The 22,821-nt window shown below is 42.1% G+C and overlaps 1 protein-coding gene across 12 annotated transcripts in view; it reads right to left on the bottom strand.

The window, feature by feature from the left end:
* Positions 1–22,512, bottom strand: part of MYO1B (myosin IB) — a 177,958-nt gene extending 155,446 nt beyond the window's left edge. For 2 of the 12 annotated variants that reach the window (XM_063712923.1, XM_063712925.1), the window contains exon 1: positions 22,167–22,512. The gene's annotated coding sequence lies outside the window, so the exon portion shown is untranslated. Of the gene's footprint in view, positions 1–21,963 lie in introns of all 12 variants that reach the window. The other 10 variants (XM_024243264.3, XM_024243262.3, XM_024243260.3 and 7 more) reach the window with 10 other exon arrangements.
* Positions 22,513–22,821: the final 309 nt, after the last annotated feature.

Genomic DNA, 22,821 nt, shown 5'->3' with positions numbered 1-22,821 from the left:
ATTCTATAGGACAATTTACTCAAGCAGCATTATTCTCAAAGGTGATGGGGCTGGTGGGCCACACAGAACCACACGGGGTGCCCTGCAGGGCTCCCTAAAGCATTGGAGAAAGTGAGTGCCCCAACATGCATTTGTGGAAAGATTTAGGTGATGGCTGATTTTCATTCCTACCTACACACTTGCTTAGAGATATTTATATAAGGTGTGTCTATTCATGGCATTTACCTCACCAATTATAGTTCTCTCATTTTCCAATCCTTAATTTCACTGTGAAAGCCAACTATATATTGAGAAACCCCTCACCCCATTTTCTCTAAAGCTTTCTGCTGAAAATGTCTAATGGAATGCTAGTAGGAGGGCTTTTGTTAAAATCTTGGATTATGGAAGAAATAGGCACAACTACTGGGCAATTTCCATATAGTATGTTGTTGACTTGTGTTCAAATTCTGGCTAATACAAAGGACATGAAATTACCAGGCAATGAGGAAATCCAATAGATTTAAACAGGAAGTGAAAACAAACAAGTGGATAAAAGCAAATGGAAGCCCATTTGCCATACCTGACTCCAACCTTACAAAGCTGTGAGTGGGAGCGGCTATTAATTCAACACTCTGGTTATCTAAGGGTTAACACCCTAGGTTTTGTCTGCATAGGCAGAGAGGGACCAGCACCACCAAGATCAAGGTCTGTTTCTGTCTGAGTATAGAAAAACTGGCCTTATATCAACAAAAGTCATCAACAAGGAGATACCCTCAATCAACCACCCTCAATCCCAGGCACAGGCCAGTGATTAAGGACTGAAAGACAGCATCTAGAACCTTACAATTCGCAAACTGACGAGGGGGAAGAAAGTTTTTTTCCCAACTGCGTAAAGTGAGAATGACAAAATATACCATCTAGACTAATTAGAAGAAATTCTGAGTCAAAAATAACAGTGGCTGCTATAACAACATGGAAGGTTTTGGATTACCAGTTACCAACTCTCACTTGTGACGTAAGGGCAAAATTTCTAAGTGCCTTTGTTTATAATTAAAGAACAAGGAGGGAGACCTTAGAATCCCAGGCAAAACCTTCTTTTAAAAGAGAAGGCGGTGGAGCCAGCTGGTTTCTAGAAGAGCCAGGGCGAGGATGAAGCTTTTCTGACAGGTCTGAAAATGGTCTTTCACACCTATTCTATTACATATACGCTTCAGTCTAATTCCTAAATCACCAAGCTCTTCACAACACTGCACAGTTTTTCAAAGAGAGTTTTTGCTTCTATATTACAGAAGGCTTGCAGCAATGGTTTACCACAAAGGATCCTTTCGATCCACCCCAATGTGGTACGGCACAGGCTGTGGAGCCACAGACCCAGGCTGGAATCCAAAATAATTCATCTCTGGAATTCAAATTTCTAATCTAAAAACCCAGGGATGACAATATCTATTCCACAGGGCTGTTATGTAGCCTGATTGAGAGAGCAAACTCATTAGATGAATTTCTCCCTCTCCAATGCCCCTTTCTTCTTTTCACCCGGAAGAGCTTACCTACTCTTCTGTCCTGTCTCCTAGCAGGTGTGTCCAGGTAACTAACCTAGTGAGTTACCTCATTTGCAGTTGATCTTGCATGAGGTTTAACACCCCAAGGAGGAAATGCAGCCAACATCACTGTCCCTACAGTCATTTCCCGGAGGAAGCTCTGCAGAGTCATGGCAGGAATGGCTGCCAAAGGGCAGGTCAACTTCAGAGAGCACACACCCCACTCCAAGGCTGGGTCTGAAAGTCATGCCCTGCCTCCCTCTCCACCCCCTCAACATGGACCCCCCACCTGCCACAACCCTACAAGGTCCAGAATGGGCAGCATGCAGCCCAGCTGTAGGGGAACCAGTCGTCATGCTATACAGCTCACAATGACTGGAGAATTAATGAGCTAACGTCTGAAAAAAGTCTACAAATTCCTGAGGGACAAGGTAGCCAAAAACTATAAACCGCTGTTACATCCAGAAACACAAACTCAGCTGTACAGGGGAACGTGCTAATTATAACGCACGGACTTTTCAATGCGTTCCTTTGAGGCAGATTTTAAAAATTCCAAGAAGTCGATGTGTTTAGATTGGCAAACCTGAGACTCTGGAACCCCTAGGTGAACGTAAAACTGTTCAAATATAACTGGCACACCCGACTCTGATTTGTTCCTGGTGGGTGCACAGACGCCAAGAAAGACTGGTGATTACTGAATTGAATATAGCCACCAGAGGAAAACCAACTTCCCTTCCAAATGAATCAGCTTATTAATCAGAGGGTCCCAATCTCATTCCATGTGCTAAGATCCTCAACAAAGTCTTACACCACTTGTAGATTCATTCCTCTGTTCTCTTTATGCCTGATCAGATCATGCAATCACTCAAGGTACACCTTCATTATAATTAAAAATACAGTGATTTGCACCTGGTAGGCACTCACATGGGGTTTCCTCTACCCATTAGTTTTGGAGGCCACTCCAGATTGGTTCTGAACAAAGACACTCACATAAAACAGCCTGGGATACACTATGGCAGAATGGTCTTCTTTAAAAAAAAAAAAAAAAACAACAGGGGCCTTCCCATCATTCAGTCTCTTTTCAGTGACAATGGAGAGAAATGTACTGAATTTAGTGCACTATTCTTGTTTGTAGGCTAAGGAAGCAAATTATCCCTCCAGAAAACAACAGCTTTGGCATTCTGCAACAGATCATAGGTTACAATGACTACTGCGGTGGTTCTGGAAAAAACATCCACAAGATCCAAATGGCAGGCCCAGCTCTGCAACTAACTCACGGTGAGACACTGGGCACAGTGCCACCTTCGAGCCTCAGTTTCCTCACAAAGTGTATAACACATCATCTCCTAGGATCTTGTCCCAGCTTCCAACACTGTTGATTCAACAAAAAAAACAAGGCTCAACTCTGGAAAGACTGAGTTCGCTCATTCTGGGGTGAGCATGCATCATAGATCTGGTTATAGAGAATGTTAAAAACCAAAAACCCAGCAAATGCCAGACCACAAGAATCTCTCTTAGTGACATTACTCAGAGGCAAAGGAAAGCAGCTCTCTTTATTCTGATCTCATAACCAAAATAAAATGTATTAAGAGTGCAACCTTACACAGCACAGAAAGATGCACAGAATAACCAGGTAAGTTAAGCCATCAAGGCACATTTGAACATATTTTCCGTGTGTTTACAATACATGGTTAGCTACAAAATGGAACTGGCTACTTTTAAAAATTCATCTAGTTAGGAAAGCAAAAAAAAAGTCTAAAGATTACAAATTAAGTAATCTACATGTAAAGGAGGGGAAAAAATATGCATCACTCAACAGTGAAGCTTTGGTAATGCCTTCATACTCAAGGTTTAAAAAAGTTTTTTAGAATAATAAAAATTCAGAAGCTTCCTCAAGCAGTAATCCACTAAAATAAAGTCCAATCAACTATGTAAACAAAGGGAGAGATATTTATACATTTACATTAGGATTTCATGAATGTTTATTAGTTGAGAATTGATCAAACAAAAATAGCTAAGATGTTCCAAAAAAGACACTGATAATGTAAATTGAGAAATAATTTTTAAGGAAAATAGCTAAACTGCTGCAGTGGGTTATTTCACCTACACTGATTAAAATCAACAATCATTTTAGAATTTGGAAACATTTTCTAGGTCAATTTCTGTTTTTTCTAATGTTGGAAGCATTACTTTTCAAATCAAAGGCACCATAATTCTTACATATCCTTAAATACATTCTGAAGTATTTATGAAGAACAAAAGACAATACAAACAAATCAACCTATAAGACATGCCATAACTAATCATTTTTAAGTCACAAATAAAATGTTTACTGAAATTTTTGTTTATAAAATTCACATTTATAAATGTTAACTAAATTTGAATAATAGTTCTGCTAATTTCCAAATATTCTACAGGATACAGCAGTTATTTCATATATTTATATAAGGAGACATACCAACAAATAACACCCCCACACACAGTTTTTTCTCCTTGAATATAGCACATGTTACTAACCTGTAAAGCTATAGGAAAATCCATTTTTAAAGTTAATTACCTTGACCACGTATGGAGCAATACAACAAATTTTCCCAAGGAAAGTTTTGGTAAGAAATAAAACATACAATAGTGAATTACCTTGTAGAAACCCGACTAAGAAAAGTTAACTTCCTTCTACAAGTAGTTTATCAAAAAAGGGGCTTTCAAAATACATTATTATATTATAAATCATCAAAACTTAAAATTTACATTTCTACTCTTACGTCTGTCTCTCAATAGGTGGGTAGAAAAACTAGAGTTCTTTTTAAATGACAAAATTATAAGGCCCCTCTGGGTTTAGAAATTAAAACTGCTTACCAACTTTTCTTCTCCATTGTTTTTTCCACTGATTTAACTAGCACTTTAGCCTTCAGTTCATATGAAAGAGAGAGACAAACATTCGTTGTGACAGGGAGAACACACTAAGTACAACAAATATTTTGCAAGCAGATAAGAAGGGGAAAGTAGGTCAATATCCTGTGGCTAGGAAGAGGTGGCCTCAGCTTCCATACAGGGCTGTTTTATACGAGTTAATCATATAAAATTGATCGACAGTCCATCATGGATACATGCTGGACTCTCTTCTATTGACAACCTCCCACTCTGACCCATGCTCCTGGTATACGAACAGCACGAGGCAGGCAATGAAAGAAGAAAGAATGAGAGACACATCTACTGCTTCTCATGCATGTGCAATCTAATTGAGGAAAGAACACTTAAGAGTAAGATAACCAACATAATATGTTCATATAGGGCAGGCGATTCACCTCAAAAGAAGGAATATAGAGATGAACATTTCTGTTTAGAGGTGGAGCTACTATCATAGAGCAGGAGAATCACAGAAGGATAGCTGAAGAGGTGAAACTCCACCTTGAAAGGTGAGTTGGATGTGATTAAGCAGAAAAGAAGTTTAAAGCAAGAAATAAAAAACATATTCAGAAGACGGTGACCTGGCAGAACGGTAGCAGAGGACGGCCAGTATAGGAGCCTGATGAACAATGAAGCTGGGATGAAAGGTAAGCCAAGGCTAGACTAGGAGTCAGACCTAAGGAGCTCACAGTTGTTAGAGTGGTGGGAATGGGTGGGCGGGGAGAGAAAAGCATTACACAGCCTAACCAGCGCATCTGTGCTGCAGTCATTACTTACGTCGCACATCAAGATGGCAACAACTGAGGCTCAGAGTCACTGGTGATGGTCCCATGGAAGATAAAACTGAGGACAGCCACTACATACAGATGACAGGGAACCACCAAAATAATTTAGAGCACAATAGAGACAACAAATTTAAAGGAGGCTTAAGCAGAGGACGGGCAGTCTGAATTTGTTGGCAAAGTGACTAAATGCGGGGAGAAGGACTGCTGTGTGCAGTTGTTCAGTTTGTGTACTGCATAAAAGTGGACCAGCCGGTGGGGAGGGGGGGGCGGTGGGAATAAGGTGACTAAAATAAAGTTGAGCTCCTGTGGGATTGTGTCTGCCCCAAAGAGTGCCTTTTTCTCACTGCATACAGGCCCTATACAAGATAGTATATCAAGGAATTCATCTGGGGCCCCAATCTAGTAGTTGAGGAACAAGAATTAGGATAATGCTAATGGAAATGAAAAGGAGATGTGCCAAGGGAAATCACAGATGAGTCTATCATAAAAGGTGGGAAACTAATTTGACAGAGGGTGCAAAAGAGACAGGAGGGTTTAAGACTAAAGTAGAGGTTCTCTTATCCAAATGCATAAGGATTGACAATTTGGCTTATTTTTTTTTTAAGTCAGTTAAATTTGGAAGTCATAAAAAATGACACATACCTAAACAAGTCATTTTAAATGAAGCTCTACAAATATACATTTATTGTCAATCTTTTGTTATAGTGCTGGAGCCTTTTCTTTGAGTATATGTCCACTGTCGCACTCAATGGTCTTTCTTTTATAAACCATCCTGAAGGTATCATCCTCCAAGTCCAATTTCTTTAAAGAACGGTGAGGCTCTAAAGAGCCCTGGAAAGTGATGTGTGGTAGACCTCGTTACCTTTTACAAATGCCCCATACCCCTCTCTACATCCCGCCTTGCTGAATTTAGGCATATAGCCAATAAGACCTTCGCAGCTGGCATCCCCTCTGCCACAGGGACCAGCAATGTTCCAGAAGGTACTGCCCCATCAGACTGTGTTCTGGAGTAAGGTTAAGGACAAATGGAGCAGAGTCCCCATCTGATCCACAATGGACACACAGTGTGAACATGGGTTACTGCTTTGAGCCAGTACGATTATCGAGTTTTACATAATCACAACTTAATCCACCAATCATGAATGACTGATAATATCAGTAAGAATACTTTTATTTTATGATCCCTCCAATTTTTTACTTATCCCAGCCATTCCTAAATTAGCTTCAGTCATTTATGGAAACTCATTCTTATCAGGTGATTTCCAAAGCATTCAAATGAATTTTCATAGAAACAACAATTCTTTTGGCACACATGTTTAAAATCATTATATTAAACTATAATAAGTACACCGGGCACACGCAGGTCTGGGAATTAACACAGTCAGGTCTGGAGAAGCATTCATCTCAACTGGTGGGAAAAGAAACTCAAGAGCACACTACAGGGTAGCCCTCTAGCTTGGAGCATTAGTGTATCTATGGCACCGGCTGATCCACTTTAAAGAGGAAAAGAGAACACCAACTAATCCAGCAAGTCTGGAAGTCAATAAAAGCTTATACTGTTTTCTAAAGCTGTGAGTCTGGACAATCATAAGAATGAATAGTACTATCGTATTACCAGGTTAAAAATCTGGTTGGCTTTTCAAAAGTATATCCAACTACCATATTTATTCTGACCCAAATATATAGTCATAAGTGCTTAAGTCATTTAGGAAAGCACAAAAATAACACTTCAAATCCACAACCAGACATAGAGTCAAGAGTACAAGGTCACATTGTCATTCTATAACTTGGCTCTTAAAGATAGAATAAACACAGAAATTACTATTAAAAAATAAATTTGAGTTTCATAATTTAAAATTACATACTTCTTTAAAATTGTCAACACAGACAAATGTTTCTCTGAAAAGGAATTTCACTCTCTTGAAAAAAGCAAAGGCTCCCAGAAAAATCTGGGTGCTTCTATTATAAGTAGCTAAATGGTAAATCCACTCATGATTGACATACTTTTAGAAATCTGACATTCACTCTCTTCAATAAAAATACATTCTTTTATGTAAAAATATTGATATATTTCAACAGACTACTAAAACACTGTATAAAGACATATACACCAGAAACCCCAAAACAACCAACATTATGTAAACACATACACACCAAAAGCCCAAAACAACCAAAACAGTTTAAATAACACATACATACAAGTCAATCCTCATCCCAGTACCATGCATGTAAGGCTCCCCACTCAGCACCAAATAGAATACCTTAACTTCTATATAGCTTTAATTAAAAAAAAAAAAAAAAAGCCTATCTGGGAAAAAAGTAATATTATACCCTCCAAAATAAATCTGCCCCCAGGCTCTACAGGGATAGCTACCCACTCAGTCTTATTTTAACCAAAGTAAGCTCTTGAAAAGAAAGGAAACCCTGGCTGTCCACATCCCACTCCCGGACACTCCTTATTTTCCATAGTGCTTCTCCATTCTCTACTTGTCACAGAATGATGTTCCCAGAGTTCTATCCTCCGCCTTCCTCTTCTCACTCTACCCTCTAAGCAATCCTAACATTATCCACACCTTCCACCACACGTAGCTGCCCATGATCCCCTCATCTTAACCCCAGGCCCTGGCTTTTCCCTAAGCTCCGGACCTTGCATTTCAACAGTCCCTGAAGCTCCCTCACTGCCTGGATGCCCCACATCCCAAAATGAACCCCTCACTTGTGGCCCTGTCTATGCAAACCATTCCCAACATCACACAAGCCACAAACTAGGGAGTTATCCCAGACTCCAACTCTTCCTGCCCCACCAACCAAGTCACTCCATCCATTACCTGATTACATCAAAGAGTTCACAGCAATCTTTGACCCAATTACCTCGTTCTCAATATCTACTGTCAGAAAATTATTCAAAATATAGAAAAGGTTATAGATACAAAAAGGCTCATCACAGTATTATTCACAACAGCAAAGTGGCAGAAGGAATCCAAATGCCCAAAAATAAAGGGATGTTGCAGAAAATGGTGGTACTCAATGGAATAATACACAACTATAAAATGTATTTCAAATACTATGTAGCAATACAGAAAATGTATGTACTCTATGATTACGATCACATTTTAAAACATTCACATAAAAAGCCTGGAAAAGAATATTCAGAAATGACCACAGTTGACACTTTTAGAGTGGTAGGCTCACAAACATCTTTTTAAACTCCATTTTCCTGCATCCCTTCGGCTGCTGTTCAACCTCCTGCTACATCTGTTGCAATACCAGCTCAAACTCCCATAAAATAAAGTTTCCCCCTAAATCCTATTATGCTTGCAGCCCTCGGCATGAGATCTTCAAAATTGATTAATTCTTTCAAGAAATCCAACTGGACATATCAACAGCTGCAAAACTGGGCTCCCAACATCTGTGGGGGTTATTAACTGTTCTAGTCAGAAAAGTTCACCATGCACAAGCTGCTGCCAGGACAGCAAACCGTAAAGCTGGAAGCTAAATCACAGAGTGGGTGAAGTCGACTATGTATCTAATGTCCAACCTGGCTCACTGCCTGCCAGGTAAGGAAGGGGCATTTTCTCCATCCGAGTTGCACAAGATAGTCAGGTACTACAGTCCAGAGTCCATGAGACACAAAAAGGTCACTTCAAAGGACATAAATTAGTACAAGTTTCCTTTAACATTTTACCTATACCTTTGTATTGTTTTTTAAACTGGCAACAAGTGCAAAGTATTAAGACAGGGCTGGCAGTTCTAGCATTATGTGTTCCATGCTCATGCCATACCCTTGGCATGCCTAGGCTAAACCCAACGACTTGATCCTCCTCCACAGTATTAGTGTGTATGAAATGGAGATACAAGGTCATGCCAACATCATATAGCTCTGTGACAAAAGCAAACAAGCAGCTATAACCGCTGCCCTACTCAAAAAGGGGATATAGTCACGCACCGCATCCGTTTCCGTCAACAACAGACCACACATATAATGGTGGTCCCATAAGTTTAAAATGCAGTTGAAAAATTCCTATCGCCTAGTGAGGTCATGATGCAATTACTTTGTGTTTTTATAAATTTAGGGTAGCCTAAGTGTACAGTGTTTATAAAGTCTACAGTGGTGTACAGTAATGTCCTAGGCCCTCACATTCACCCATCACTCACTGACTCCCCCAGAGCAACTTCTAGTCTTGCAAGCTCTATTCATAAGTGCCCTAGAGAGGTATAACATTTTTTATCTTTTATACCATAACTTTACTATTCCTTCTCTTTGTTTAGATACACAAATACTACTGTGTTATAATTGCCTACAATACTCAGTACTGTAACACACTGTACAGGTTTGTAGACTAGGAGCAATTGGCTATACTTGTGTTGGCTGTACCTGTATACGTGTGTTGGCTATACCTGTATACGGTTGTCTGTCCCATCTAAGTTTGTGTAAGTCCACTTTGTGGTGTTTGCACAACGACAAAATTGCCTGATGACACACTTCACAGAATGTATAACCATCATTAAGCGATACATATATTGGTTCTAATTTTAAAAATTCCTATGATGTCTTCTTTTGAAAAAACCAATGCTAAGTCTAGGTATACACATTCTATAAAACTAGATTTTACTGTAATTGTCCCAGACTTCCTTAAAGCAGAAAAATAACGATCATAAATATTTATGACATGTTCAAATTAGGCATTTGTCATTGAAGATAAAATACCTAAATTGTGGAATAAGGTACAGAAAGGCATCACCTTACTTCCGTTTATTTAAATGCCCTCAACTAGATTTTACACTCAATTGTGTAGCATCATTAAATTAGCAATATTCCTCATGTAAACAGCTCTTCAGCTGATAGCAGGTGACATTACTGTAACCCACTACCTTCTTTCAAATCTATGTCAGCATTATTTTTAAGATACTTATAAAATGCCACTGCTAAGAATAAATTCCTGTAGATAAACACACTTTGCAGGAAAGTACATTTCTCCACCCACAATTACATAAAAAGAGCAGCATGAAAGAAAAGCTGGAAAGTTCGCTCAACTTTTCAGTGATTAAAATCAATGGGCTTTTGAAGAAATTTGTCAGATTTGGCATGGTTTCTTTGTAAAAATGTATTTTGGGAATTTTCCAGAATTCTGTCGGAAAAGTTCAAAAATTCTGACATATACCAAAATGGCAGCAACACAGATAACCCTACGCAAAATAGGCAAACAGGAAAAATTTAACTTCAACATCCCCTCAATCTTCCCTTCCTTGCAGCCACCCAATCTTCCAAGATTCCTGGTGCTTTTAGGAGGTCACAGACCCCCAGAGTTCGTTAATTTGTCAGCAAATAAATTAACTAATCAATTAATTTAGGTGTAAGTAAGTAAAGGGCAACTTCATTTAGATTTCTGAGAGTGAAAAGTTATATTTACTTATTTTGACAATAAAAATAAAACTGATGCTTTATTTTGAATAAATGGGTGCATAATTTCTGCATGACAGCAGGTAAAGAAGATGGATTAAAAGGAGAGACTTTCAAGGGGAAAGGGGAGGAAGAGGGGACTGAATGAGAGACAGATGGCAAGAGGACCACTAAGAGAGCACAGAAAAAACAAAAAGGGAAAATGACAGATTAAAAAAAAAACATTCACAGAAAAGGGGGATTCACAAGGAATAGCCCCATCTTCTAACTTTTGGGGACTTCTGCTAAAGACTATTCAATACTGTTACCTAGTTTCTGCAACTATAAGCACGAATGGGAAGGTACTTCACCTGTGAATGCCACTAGCACAGGTCCACCCCTGGCTTCTCACTCTCTCCTGTCCCTTTTTAGCAAACCAATTGGAGACTGCCAGCCTGACTTTTCTTTCTTCAAATCATTTTATTATATTATTAGTACAGAGGTAACATAACCAGATTATAGAAGATTTAGAAAATACAGAGTTAAAAGTAAAAGTCACCCCAATCTACTATCCTAACACAATCACTGTTAACATTTTGGTTTCTTTTTTTGCCATCTTTCTCCCCATATTTTCCAAAGCAGTCCCCCGTATGAAATCCTAAATTATGTGCACTGCTAGGATTCAAACAGATTTAAATATCTAGTGTAGGGGAGGAGGAACCCCAGGAAAGCATTGCAGGAAAGGCTGAATAGTAGTAACGAACATCTACACCAAGTGCTTGCTCTGTGCCTGACACTGTTCTAGGGGCTGCACATGTGTTGATTCATTTCATCCTTACTATAACCCAAAGAAGGCAGCTCTGCAAAATTACCCACATCACCCAGATGAGAAAATGGAGGCAGACCGTTTAAGCTACAAGCCCAAGGTCCGTGGGCTACTAAGCAGAAGAGTCAAGTTTCAAAAACCAGCATTGTCTCCAGAGCCCAACCCATAACCACTGCACCACATAGCTTTTCACTATACAGAGGACTCATCTCAACTAAGCTCAGTCAGGCTTGCCCCAGAGCAATGCCTCAATGACCAAACAGAGCACGGATTCTAGGTAGGTGTGTAACTTAGCTTGGATCCCATCCCATTGTCATGCCTGAGCCCTCAGTGTGTGTTTAAGAGACGGTGAAGGAGGGAGAGCGGAGAAGGCTGAGACACTGGAAAAAACATAGAAGGCCCTGCTCACTACCCCTCCCAGGAAGGGCAGAGCAGTCTTCTTCCGACCTGACCTGACCTGACCTTAAAGGACCCCGTCTATTAGTGCAGAGCTCAGGAGAAAATTGCTGAGCAGGACGCTCGTGTCCAGCAGACGCCAGGACCCAATGGCAGCAGCAGTGGCAATACTCACGATGCAGAGGGGGTAGGGGGTGGGCAGTGGCCCCATTCAAGCCTCGCCATGGAGGCAGCTCTCTGAATCTAGCCAGCTTCACTTGGCAGGATGAGGATATACTGATCAAAAATAAATACCTTCACTTTGTCATAATAGTGTGTAAAACACTGTTAAATACCACTATTATGATAATTTACTAAGAATTAATAACTTGATTTAAGTCATCAGTCACTAAGAATTCCCATCTTTGTATCATTCAGAGTAGAGTCCCACCTTGGGGCTTCTGAGCCTCTTTTCATTAACTAGAAAGTTCTTCCATCCTCCTCATTCTTTAACACCAACTCATCCTTCAGGCAGCTGTGTGAATGTTTATTTCCTAAGTCAGGCTCTCCTTGTCCCCCAATCTAAATTTCCCTCTCTCCGCCTTTCTGTTTCTCACAGCCCCCTGTCCTTTTCCTTCACAGTATCGATGCTAATTCATGAATACATATTTATCCGTATCCATTTCCACAATGTCTCCTCCCCTTCACATTCATGAGAGCAGAAACCCCATCTGTTTTGTTCAACATTAAAGATTCAGTACAGCATGGGTGTGGTGGCTCATACCTGTAATCCTAACACTTCAAGAGGCTGAGGAGGGAGGATCACTTGAGACCTGGAGTTCAAGACCAGCCTGGGCAACATAGAAAGACCCCATCTCCACAAAAAAATGTAAAAAATTAGTGGGGTGTGGAGATGCTGCCTGTAGTCCTAGCTGCTTGGAAGGTGAAGACAGGAGGATCGCTTGTGCCCAGGAGTTCGATCCTGCAGTGAGCTATGATCACACCACTGTACTCCGGCCTGAGCAACAAAGAGAGACCTGTCTCTAAAACAAAAACAAAAACAAAAACACAGTACCTAGTACGGTGCCTGAAACATACTAGGTACCTAAACATCTGATGAGTTAATAAATGAACACATTAAATGACTAAAAGTCACCCCTTCCTTACTTCTAAAAGTATTGCGTATAATTTTTAAATTAGGCCAGGTGTGGTGACTTACACCTGTAATCCCAGCACTTGGGAGACCAAGGCAGGAGAACTGATTGAGGCCAGGAGCCTGGGACCAATGAGACATTATCTCTACAAAAAATTTAAAAATTAGTTGGGCATGGAGGCGCACACCAATAGTCCTAGTTACTTGGGAAGCTGAGGTGGGAGGCTCATTTGAGTCCAGGAATAAGAGGCTGCACTGAGCTATGATCATGCCATTGCATTCCAGCCTGTGCAACAGAGCCAGACTCTGTTTCTAAAAACAAAAAATAAAGAGGCCGGGCACGGTGGCTCACGCCTGTAATCCCAGCACTTTGAGAGGCCGAGGCAGGTGGATCACCTGAGGTCAGGAGTTCGAGACCAGTCTCAACATGGAGAAACCCCATCTCTGCTAAAAATACAAAATTAGCCGGGCGTGGTGGTACATGCCTGTAATCCCAGCTACTCAGGAGGCTGAGGCAGGAGAATTGCTTGAACCTCGGTGGTGGAGGTTGCAGTGAGCCAAGATTGCGCCATTGTACTCCAGCCTGGGCAGCAAGAGTGAAACTCTGTCTCAAAAAATAAATAAATAAATAAAAATAAAGTGAATTATGACATTTTCAATAAATGCTAAGTTATTTTGTGCTGTATTGGAAAAGCCACCCAACTGCAGGCTCCCATAGCAAACACAGGTTTAGATGTGAACTTGATCAATCAAGAACTATTTATAAACAAATACAAAATCAGTCCCTTTCTTGTATACCAGCAACACTAACCAGAAATGCACTAAATCATTCATTCAAAATGACCACAGAAACCATGAAGCACCTTGGCACAAATCTAACAATAGGTATGAAAGAGTTTTACACATAAAATGATAAAATTTCACTGAAGGACATAAAAGACCTATTAAAGAGGCTTATGAGGTTTGTGGATGGGAAGCCATTAAACCATAAAGATGTCAATTCTCCCTGAATTTCTATTTAAATGCAACGCAATTTCAATAACACAAAATCAAAGAAAAAAGCCCCACAAGCAACAAGCTTGTTGAACATATGTGCAAGCTAACCTGTGGGGGGAAACAGAGGAGAATGTGATGTGCATGTGATACGTCAACTGACGCAAATATGGAAAATGGAATTTTGTGGGAATTCCAATAATTTAACCATATGAGTGTGTAAGGTTACTTTCAACATTTCATTGGGCTTCAAGTATTTTCTTTTTTTTTTTTTTTTAAGTTGTGAAACAGTAAGTGTAAGTTCAGAAGAACAAGGGCAACCTGAGTCTGGGAAAACTGACGGAGAAGATGGGCACAAAGCTGGGCACAGAAAGATGTGCCAGTGTGATAGGGGAGAGGGGCTTCTGGGGGGAAGGAATGATCCAGAACAACAAGGTAAAAGCACAAGACACAGTTGAGAGTGAACCAAGTACGGCTCACATGGAATGCACATTCCCACAGAAAGCCAGGCAGTGACAAAACCTAAAAAGGTACAGTGAAGTGACTATAGCACTGTTATCTAGAAAATGATCCCCCCAAAATGTGGTACAACGGTGACATAAGTTGGGACATGTGAATACTGTATCTTTCTCTTCAGAATTCACAGTACACAGTCACAAATGAAGGCCATGAGAAGTCTTTCTGCAAAGAAACTTAACCAACTATTGTAACATGTACCTGGCCAAGGAACCCTTTTTACAGGAACATTTACCAACTTTATGGGTGGGGTTTTTTTTGTTTGTTTTTTTTTTTCCAACTTACTAATTTTTTATGGAACAACTCACTCTGGGTAACACTATACTCTAGTAACTCAGCCTTTTAAAGGTCTGAACCAGAATGAGGGCTTGAGGATTTGCAAAGGGCAAAGATAGGGGAGAACAATAAATCAGACATAGTGACTGACAGGAGGAATTTAAGGGTCACAGAAAATGGGGAAGTAGGTGATGTTCCAGAATCCAAAGTCAAGATGGTGATGAAAAGGCTATTAGCACAAACAGTGAAGTGAAATCCACAGGGGACCAAGTATTAGGTAAGAGGTAATAAATTTAGATTTCGACAGGTTTGGAGAGACAGATATCTCCCTAGAAAGAAAACTAAGCAAGAGGTTACAACTTGGAGTCAGTTTCTCATATCCGTCCCCTGTTAACTTTAGGAGCTGAGCAGGTCTCAAGCACAATGAAGGGGTTACAGTGGTGACCTTTAAGACACTTTTCAATAGCAACATTCTGCCATTCCAAAAATTGAAAATTTGAAATAAAAATACCAATATAATCAAGTTCTATCTTTAAGTGTGAAATGTGTGAATGCAGGATAAAAATAAACAATTCAAGATGAATTTCAGTACATGGATAAGAGGTTTTTAAGAGATCATGCAATTACAGATACACAAGAGACATCTATGAACCTTTACAAAGCTGACATCAGGAGTCTAACTCTATTTTCCTTCCTGAATGTCACAGAATACCTGCAGAATACTATGGCAAATAAGCCCTGAACCTGATCAATGTGGCAGTTCATATTCATTTTTATGAATAGCTCTCAACACTCTGAAAATTTCAGGCAATTGAGAACTTTTTCATAGATGGCTCACTATATCAGGGGTAGCTCAAAACTGTGATCTACCTATTATGACTATAAGCAGATTATATGAGGATCACAAAAACAACAAGCCATGCAAATTGGCATAGGCCCAATATCTATGAAAATTAAGCTTTTCCTTAAAGCATTTAGACTGTGGGTCTAAAATGAATAAAACAGTGACCAATCACTCTGAAGTACTTTTAAGGGAAAAAATGATCAGTTAGGAAGCTAGTATATTTGCAATCTGAACATCACAAATAGCACTTCAGGATCTAATATAAAATGTAAAGCAAAGCAGCAATGATGGAGGAGAGAGAAGGTGTACACTGGAAAATGTAAGTAGGACCAGCAGGAATCTTGCAATTAAAATTCTTTGTGTATTTCGGGGGAGCTTTTTGTTGTGGTTGCAGTGTGAAAATGCTTTCATGTAACCAGTGAAAATTAAGTAGGCAAATGACATGTAAACGTACTATAATGTCAATAACTAATAATCTGTTCCACTGTCCTTTCAATTCAATTTTCTAAAAAATCTTTAAAGATATTGCATTCTTTTTTTAAACAAATTTAAAAACCTGTAACGTACAATTCTGAACTACATTACTACATTTTCATTTTAACACAGCAAACTTAAGCCATCTGTGCAATCTTAGAGCATCTTGAGTCCAGGAAGAATTGGACTGAAAGTCCCCGGAAGGCAGAGATTTGGTTTCCTCTTAAGCCTCTCTTAAGTTATCAAGGAAAGACAGGCCCCTTGCATTTTCAGAAACTTATCAGGTGCTTATCTGATAAGCAAAAGAAGAATGTCAATTTTTACTTTTCTGCTATTTCTAAAACTGCCTATCTTGGAAGAGTACAAATTTCACCCCAACTCTCTTCCCAAAACCCAGCTCTGCAATGGCATCCGCACCGCTTATTCTCACACATCAAAGATCTGAGCGAGCTCCGAGACTGGATGCCCTGTGGCATGCTGCTCGCAGGCAGACTGGAGACCAGAGATCAGACAAACGCCCAGAAACTCCCAGATGACAATCTATTCCTGAAGATAAAGGCATGGCCAGCAAGGGGGTAAGAGAAGGGACTGGCTATTCAGTCTCTCACTAGCAGGCTGAATATTGTCTCCCTCAGCTGGGGAAGGAGAATGACGCAGGACTGGGAAGCCAAAACACCCAGAAAAGGACAAACTGAGAAGCAGTTCAACCAATTCTCCTAGCTTTGGACCAGCCAAGGACATCTGCAGGAACCCTGACTTCAGGTGACAAAGGAAACAAGCCAGGAAGGAGAGGGACAACAGGTGGGCTCTCCCTCTAACTCCTTAAAACGAACTCCCTAAAGTGACCAAAGCATCAAAGTACTCACCCAAAGAATCAAAGTATTTGCCCAAAGCTTCACAGTACTCATTCAAAGCTTCACAGTACACTCTACCTGGTGGCACTTCATTGTTCTGGAAAGCAAGGGGTCTTTGAGGCTTGATCTCTGGGCTAGTGACTCAATTCCCTCATCTACAAATACCTCCTACTAAGGGATAGTGATGAGAAGGAAATCAACCTACAGAAAGTACCCAGCATGAGGTCTAGCACAAAGCAAGCACCCAATACTTAATAAACAGTAGCATGAATAATATAACTCAATATGAATGACTCATTCTTTGGAGATTTGGCATGTCTTGTCCATAAGCGCTTTTTAAAATGCAAATATGCCTGAAGTCTATTAACAGCCTTAGTTGACAGCCACGTTGAACACAGGATGAGGAAGGGATGCTGGCAGGTGTGCAGACAAGAGAGTTGGCGGAGGTACCAAGGACCTGCCACGCACCAGGGAAGACACTGTTATTCAAACCTTCTCGCATAGAATGGTAGTTTATATATTATTTTTTGGACCTCAGTCAGGGTTCTGAACCTGAACCCTTCCACATCATTGGAGATTGGAGGAAATAAAACCTAAGTCAGAGAAGCTGGCACCTGTGTTCAGTTTTCTTCCACTCTCTTGCTTCTGTTTGTTCTCAGCTTTTGTCTCAAAAGAAAGTGTTCCCCCGGCCTTGGTCACTACAGCTGTCATAGCCATTTTCTTCATTTCACCAACATCCACTCTTGGGATGCATCCACCTGCCCTGCTACAACGTCCCTGAAAGCACAATGGATTTCCTTTCTTCCTTTTAAAATGTGTCTAATGCATTGTCTTGCATGACCTGTGTGCTTAATAAAATTTGAACTGATAAAGAAGAGGCTGACAACTGCAAAGACCTATCAAAATCTGTAAGAGTGTAATGCTGGGAAGCATCCTTTTTCCTCCTCTATGCTGCTTATGGTAAGTTGGAAGGTGCTCACCTGTTAGAGTTTAGCAAACCATGTGTCTGCCTCTCCTCCAGAGGCAAAAGTCTAAAATAGCCAGTGGAGGAGAATTTCATAGTCTGAGGAGACTAAAGTTACTGTCACCTATACCACAGAACTTGAAGACCCCAAATGGTGTCCTAGCTTCAAATAAATAAACAAGGCAGAACTTCCAGTCTTCAAATTCTTATCTTAGAAACAACAACAACAAAAAAAACCCAATATTGACTTTTCCATTTGCCCAGGAGCATTCTGAGGAATCCACAAACAATCCATGATGCCAAGTGTTAAACTCCATTCTGCTCCTGTACTTGGTGTCAAAGTCTGGTACCTCTTGCCCAGTGCCACTCTCAGTGCCACCCTAAGGACAGACACTACTGCTATTCCCTTTTCATGCAGATGCCTAAACTAGTTCACTTCTCCTGTGGGGAAGGGATGAGCACAAAAATCATGCGGAATGAGTGTTCCCACAGAGCTCAGAAATTTGATGATCTCAGAGGATACTGTAAAGAAAGACCCTTGACACTTCCCTAAGGAAGAATGTCTTCTGTAAAAGGCTACTGCCAGGACAAAAAGCATGTGCTGGGAAAAATCTATGGCCTGCTGCTGCGAGTGTTTCCAATTCTGATGTCCCACTTCCTCTTTATAAGCACATTCCTTCCCTCCTTATTTCTCTTCTTAAAAAGACACTCTGGCATTGGGTCTCAGTTAAGAAGCAAAGTGCAATGTTCTATTAAAGGCTGTAAGATAAAAAGGGCTTAAAATGGATTTCAATAAACATAAAAGCCTTGAATGCAACATAAGATCTACTCTGTTCTACCACTTCTAAATGTTTGGAAAAAAGAACTTATTTTTAAATGTTGGCAGCCTAACTTTTTAAAAATAAAGTTTCATTCACTTACAGCTTATTCACACAGGCCATAACATACAGCTCTTTAGCAATACAGTTCTAAGAGTTGCAATGTCTTAACCTGGGCTTCCAAACCTATCTCACAGTGGTTTTTGGAAGAATCAACTACAATAATAGATGTGAAAGTAATTTGACGTCTGCCAGGGGCTAATCAACTAGATAATCAAACTGTTGTTATTCTTATTATTAAAATATATCATACCATACAGTATATACCTAAAGAGTATGGACTTTGGGATTCCGAATTGCACTTCCACCACTCAGTAGTTAGCTACACAAGCACAGAGGGTCCTCAACTTAAAATGGTTCAACTTAGGATTTTTTGACTCTACAATGGTGCAAAAATGATAGGCATTCAGTGGAAATTGTACTTAGAATTTTGAATTGTGATGTTTTCTGGGGCTAGCCATATGTAGTACGATACCCTATCGCAATGCTGGGCAGTGGCAGCGAGCCGCAGCTCCCAGTCAGCTACACCATCACAAGGATGAACAATCAATACTCTACAGTGGACTGTGTTACCAGACGACTTTGCCCAACTGTAGGCTAACGTGACTGTTCTGGACACATTTAAGGTTCGGTAGATTAAGTGTATTAAATGCGTTTTCAACTTACAATATTTTCAACTTATGATGGGTTTATCAGGACATAACCCCATTGTAAATCTAGGAGCATCTGTACGGTATAAGGGGCAAGTTACTTAACTCCTCCAGGCCTCAGTTTCCACTGGAAAATGGAGATAACACCCACTTTATCAAGTTGTTGTGATGATGAATATAGTAATGTATGTAAAATTCTTGGCATGTAATGAACACATACTAAATGATAGCTATAATTATTGTTAGGCTATTTAATTAAAATCCAAATGTTCGCTATTGAAAACAGTACAAGGGAGGTAGAAGACAATCTTACCCAAAGGAGGACAAATGCTAAAAACATGGATGCTACATGCTCAAGATCCCTTCTTAGCCAAACACCACCCACCCACCTCACTCCCTCTTCTTCCCCATGATGTCAGACGTTCCTCCTTGCTTTGCATAACTGCAGCAATCAGGGAAAGTTAGTCTTTAACTCCAGGCTTGACAAAGTGATGATTCATCCTGGGAAGGGGGTACAGCCTGTTGCCAGCCTTATCACACAATCAGGCATCCACCAGAACGGCCAGAGACCAGAGACCAGCCACTTAGGATTCTGCTATCTGTCCGCATCTCCAGTAGTGGCAATGTTCAGATGCTTTACATTTTGTTAATGTATAGAACAATGAGTACTTGAGAGGAATTCAATCGTGCTGTATTTTATAAAACAATTCACAGCATAAGTGAAAAGTCCAAAATGGTAAGACAACAACAAAAAAAGTCTCCCTCTGTTAGCTGCCCTAGCACAACGTTTTGCCAGGCAGTGTGTTAGTTCTAATGACAAACAGCTTGACAGTTGGACACCATCCCATTTCAACTTCACATCATAATGGCTTCTGAGGACAAGTCCCAGTGCTTTTCAGCCTGGCCTGAAAATTTGACCACATCCCCCACGAAAAAGACAAACCCTCAGCAGTAGCTTATACAGCTCTTTTCCATTACCACTTAGCGGGCAGGAGACGTTTTTTCCCCCACAGCAAGCTCCTAATTAGCCTTCTAAGGTTAAGAGGCTTTCAAACTTGGTTCATCTCAAAATAAATGGCCAAAGGGGTGGTTTAATGGCGGACCCTCAGCTTGTCAAAGAGGCAGCTCTGGGCCACTTCCCAGCCCTGTCTGCAGCCAGACTACTACAACAGAATGTCTCCTAAATTATCACCACAGTAATTCTAACCTTCAGTCCGACTTTGGGAATCCTTCCACCAGTGTCCCATAGGCACAAACCATGAATGCCTGGAAATGTCAGCCTCCTCCCAAAACAGTTTTGCTTGGAATACCCCATTCAAAAAACACACATCATTCAATCCCCCATAGCTCCCTCCCTAGGTCAGCCAATCCGTTGGGGAGTCTCGATTCCAATCTAGGAAAGGTCACTTAACAAATGTCTGACACATTACCTTTAATTCTATCACCTCTAAATGATCCTCACACAGAGAGTGAAAGCACAGAACACTTCAATGCCAGGGCTCTTCAGTTCAAACCCTAAACGCTGGTGTGTGTGGTGTGTTTCCTGGGACAGACTGTAAAAGGGTTTTTCAATTGTGTTACATAGTCTGATTCATTTATTTATAGCAATGTCTAATTTTCTGGTGGTTTCTGCCCTCAAACAGTCCTGGAAAACTGTTGTACTATATTATACTATAAAACAATTTTACGTCAAAATTGATTATATAAAATTTGTCTCCTACCCATTCCAGCCAATATCCACTAGCTACACACAGACCCAGAGGCACACACATACACACCAATACCATAGTTCATAGCAAAATTTTTTCAAATCTCAAAAAAAAAAGGGGGGGCTTCTTTCACTGTAACTAACAAGATTTGCTTTGAGCAATCTAACATTGGGAGCGCCTAGAAACTCAAGAAGCACACAACTTGTTGCAGCAATAAACGCTGGGCCGAAGCCTGAACAAAGCACTACAAATAAGCTCCAGAAACTCACATGGCCCTTGAACAAAATGTTGTGTGTTTGTAATTACCTCTCCAGCGCGCTCTCATCACCCTCTCCCAACCCTCTCCCCAACTCTCTTCCCGGCCCCACCACCCTTCGTAGCTCCCGTCTCTAATCTGGTTTCCATTCCAGCCCCGCCCCCTTCCCCTTCCCTCTCTGGGACCGTGAATCAATCCCATCCCCGGCAGGAAACGAGACCCAGGGCAACCCCCTCCGCTGCGGCGGAACAAAGGAGGCGAGCGCAGCTGCACGCGCAGGGAGGCCCACAGCGTCCCGGGCCCCTCCTCCCCCGCCGCCGCCGGGGCACACCGCACCTGAACCCCACTCCCCAGGACGCCCCATTGTTCTCCCTCCGCTTTCCTGCCCGGAGGCAGCCACACCGTGTCTTTGTAGGGGGCCAGGAAACAGCTGTGGGCCAGAGGAATGGAGGGGCTGTGGGTGAACACCAGGACAGCCGAGATTCGACTCTACCCACAGGTACGAAAGGCACGGGGCAAAGTAAGAGCAACTTAGTTTACAAGCCCTTCTTCCCTCCCGCCACCCCCGAAGCCACTGCGGAGTCACGACCACCCTCCGCGACCTACGGTGTGCGCCGTTCCCGCCGCAGCGCCGCGTCTCCCGAGAGAGCGACAGAGCCCGCTGACCCCCGCCCGCAGGGTGCGACGGGGCCAGGGACCGCGGGCACAAAGGCGCGGGGCAGGCGCCTCGGGGCTCCGGCCGGACGCAGAGGGAAGGGCAGGGAAGAGAGAGAGAGAGAAAGCGCTCGCGCTACCTCGCCTTGCGCTACCTCGCCGGGCGCCACTCCGCCTCCACGTCGTCCTCGCTCTCCGGTGGCGCTCCGGGACGCGGGCCCAGCCCGGGGCTGCGGGGCTCCCGCCGCGGCTATTCTGCCAAGGCTGTCCCGCGGCTGCCGGCCGACAGCGCGCCGCGCGCTCTGGTACTGCCTCCACGCGCCGCGGTTAAGGCTCCCGTGCGCACCCGGCTGCGGAGTACTCAGCGGCGGCGGGAGGAGCCCGGCCACTCCCCTCTCGCCCGCTGGCGGAGGGGCCGGCCGAGGGGCGGGGGCGGCGACCTCGCAGCCTGGGATTCGCCCCTCGGCGCGCGGGCAGGAACGGGAGCCGCCGCCTCCAAGCCGACTCACCTCTGGCCGCCCGGTGCCGGCTTCACAGCGCCCCCCGGTGAGCGTCGCGGCGGCCTCCGCGCCTTGCGGGTTTGCGGCCCGACCCTCCGCACCCGGGGCGAGCCTGGATGGGACGAGGCTTGAGGGAAGGAGGGGCGGTCGTCGCGGCCCCCACGGAAGGCAGTCTTTCTACCTTTTTTGCTTCCAGACTCACTGACATAAAATGAGAAATACATTTTGACAACTCGAAGCCAGCCTGGGGTCACATTCCAGCAAAGAGTGGGAGGAAGTCTCAATTTTTCCTCCTCCCCAAGATGAAAAT

This window comes from Pongo abelii, chromosome 11 (assembly GCF_028885655.2).
Source record: "Pongo abelii isolate AG06213 chromosome 11, NHGRI_mPonAbe1-v2.0_pri, whole genome shotgun sequence".
Classification (NCBI taxonomy): domain Eukaryota; kingdom Metazoa; phylum Chordata; class Mammalia; order Primates; family Hominidae; genus Pongo; species Pongo abelii.
This window is presented reverse-complemented; position numbering and strand designations above follow the sequence as displayed.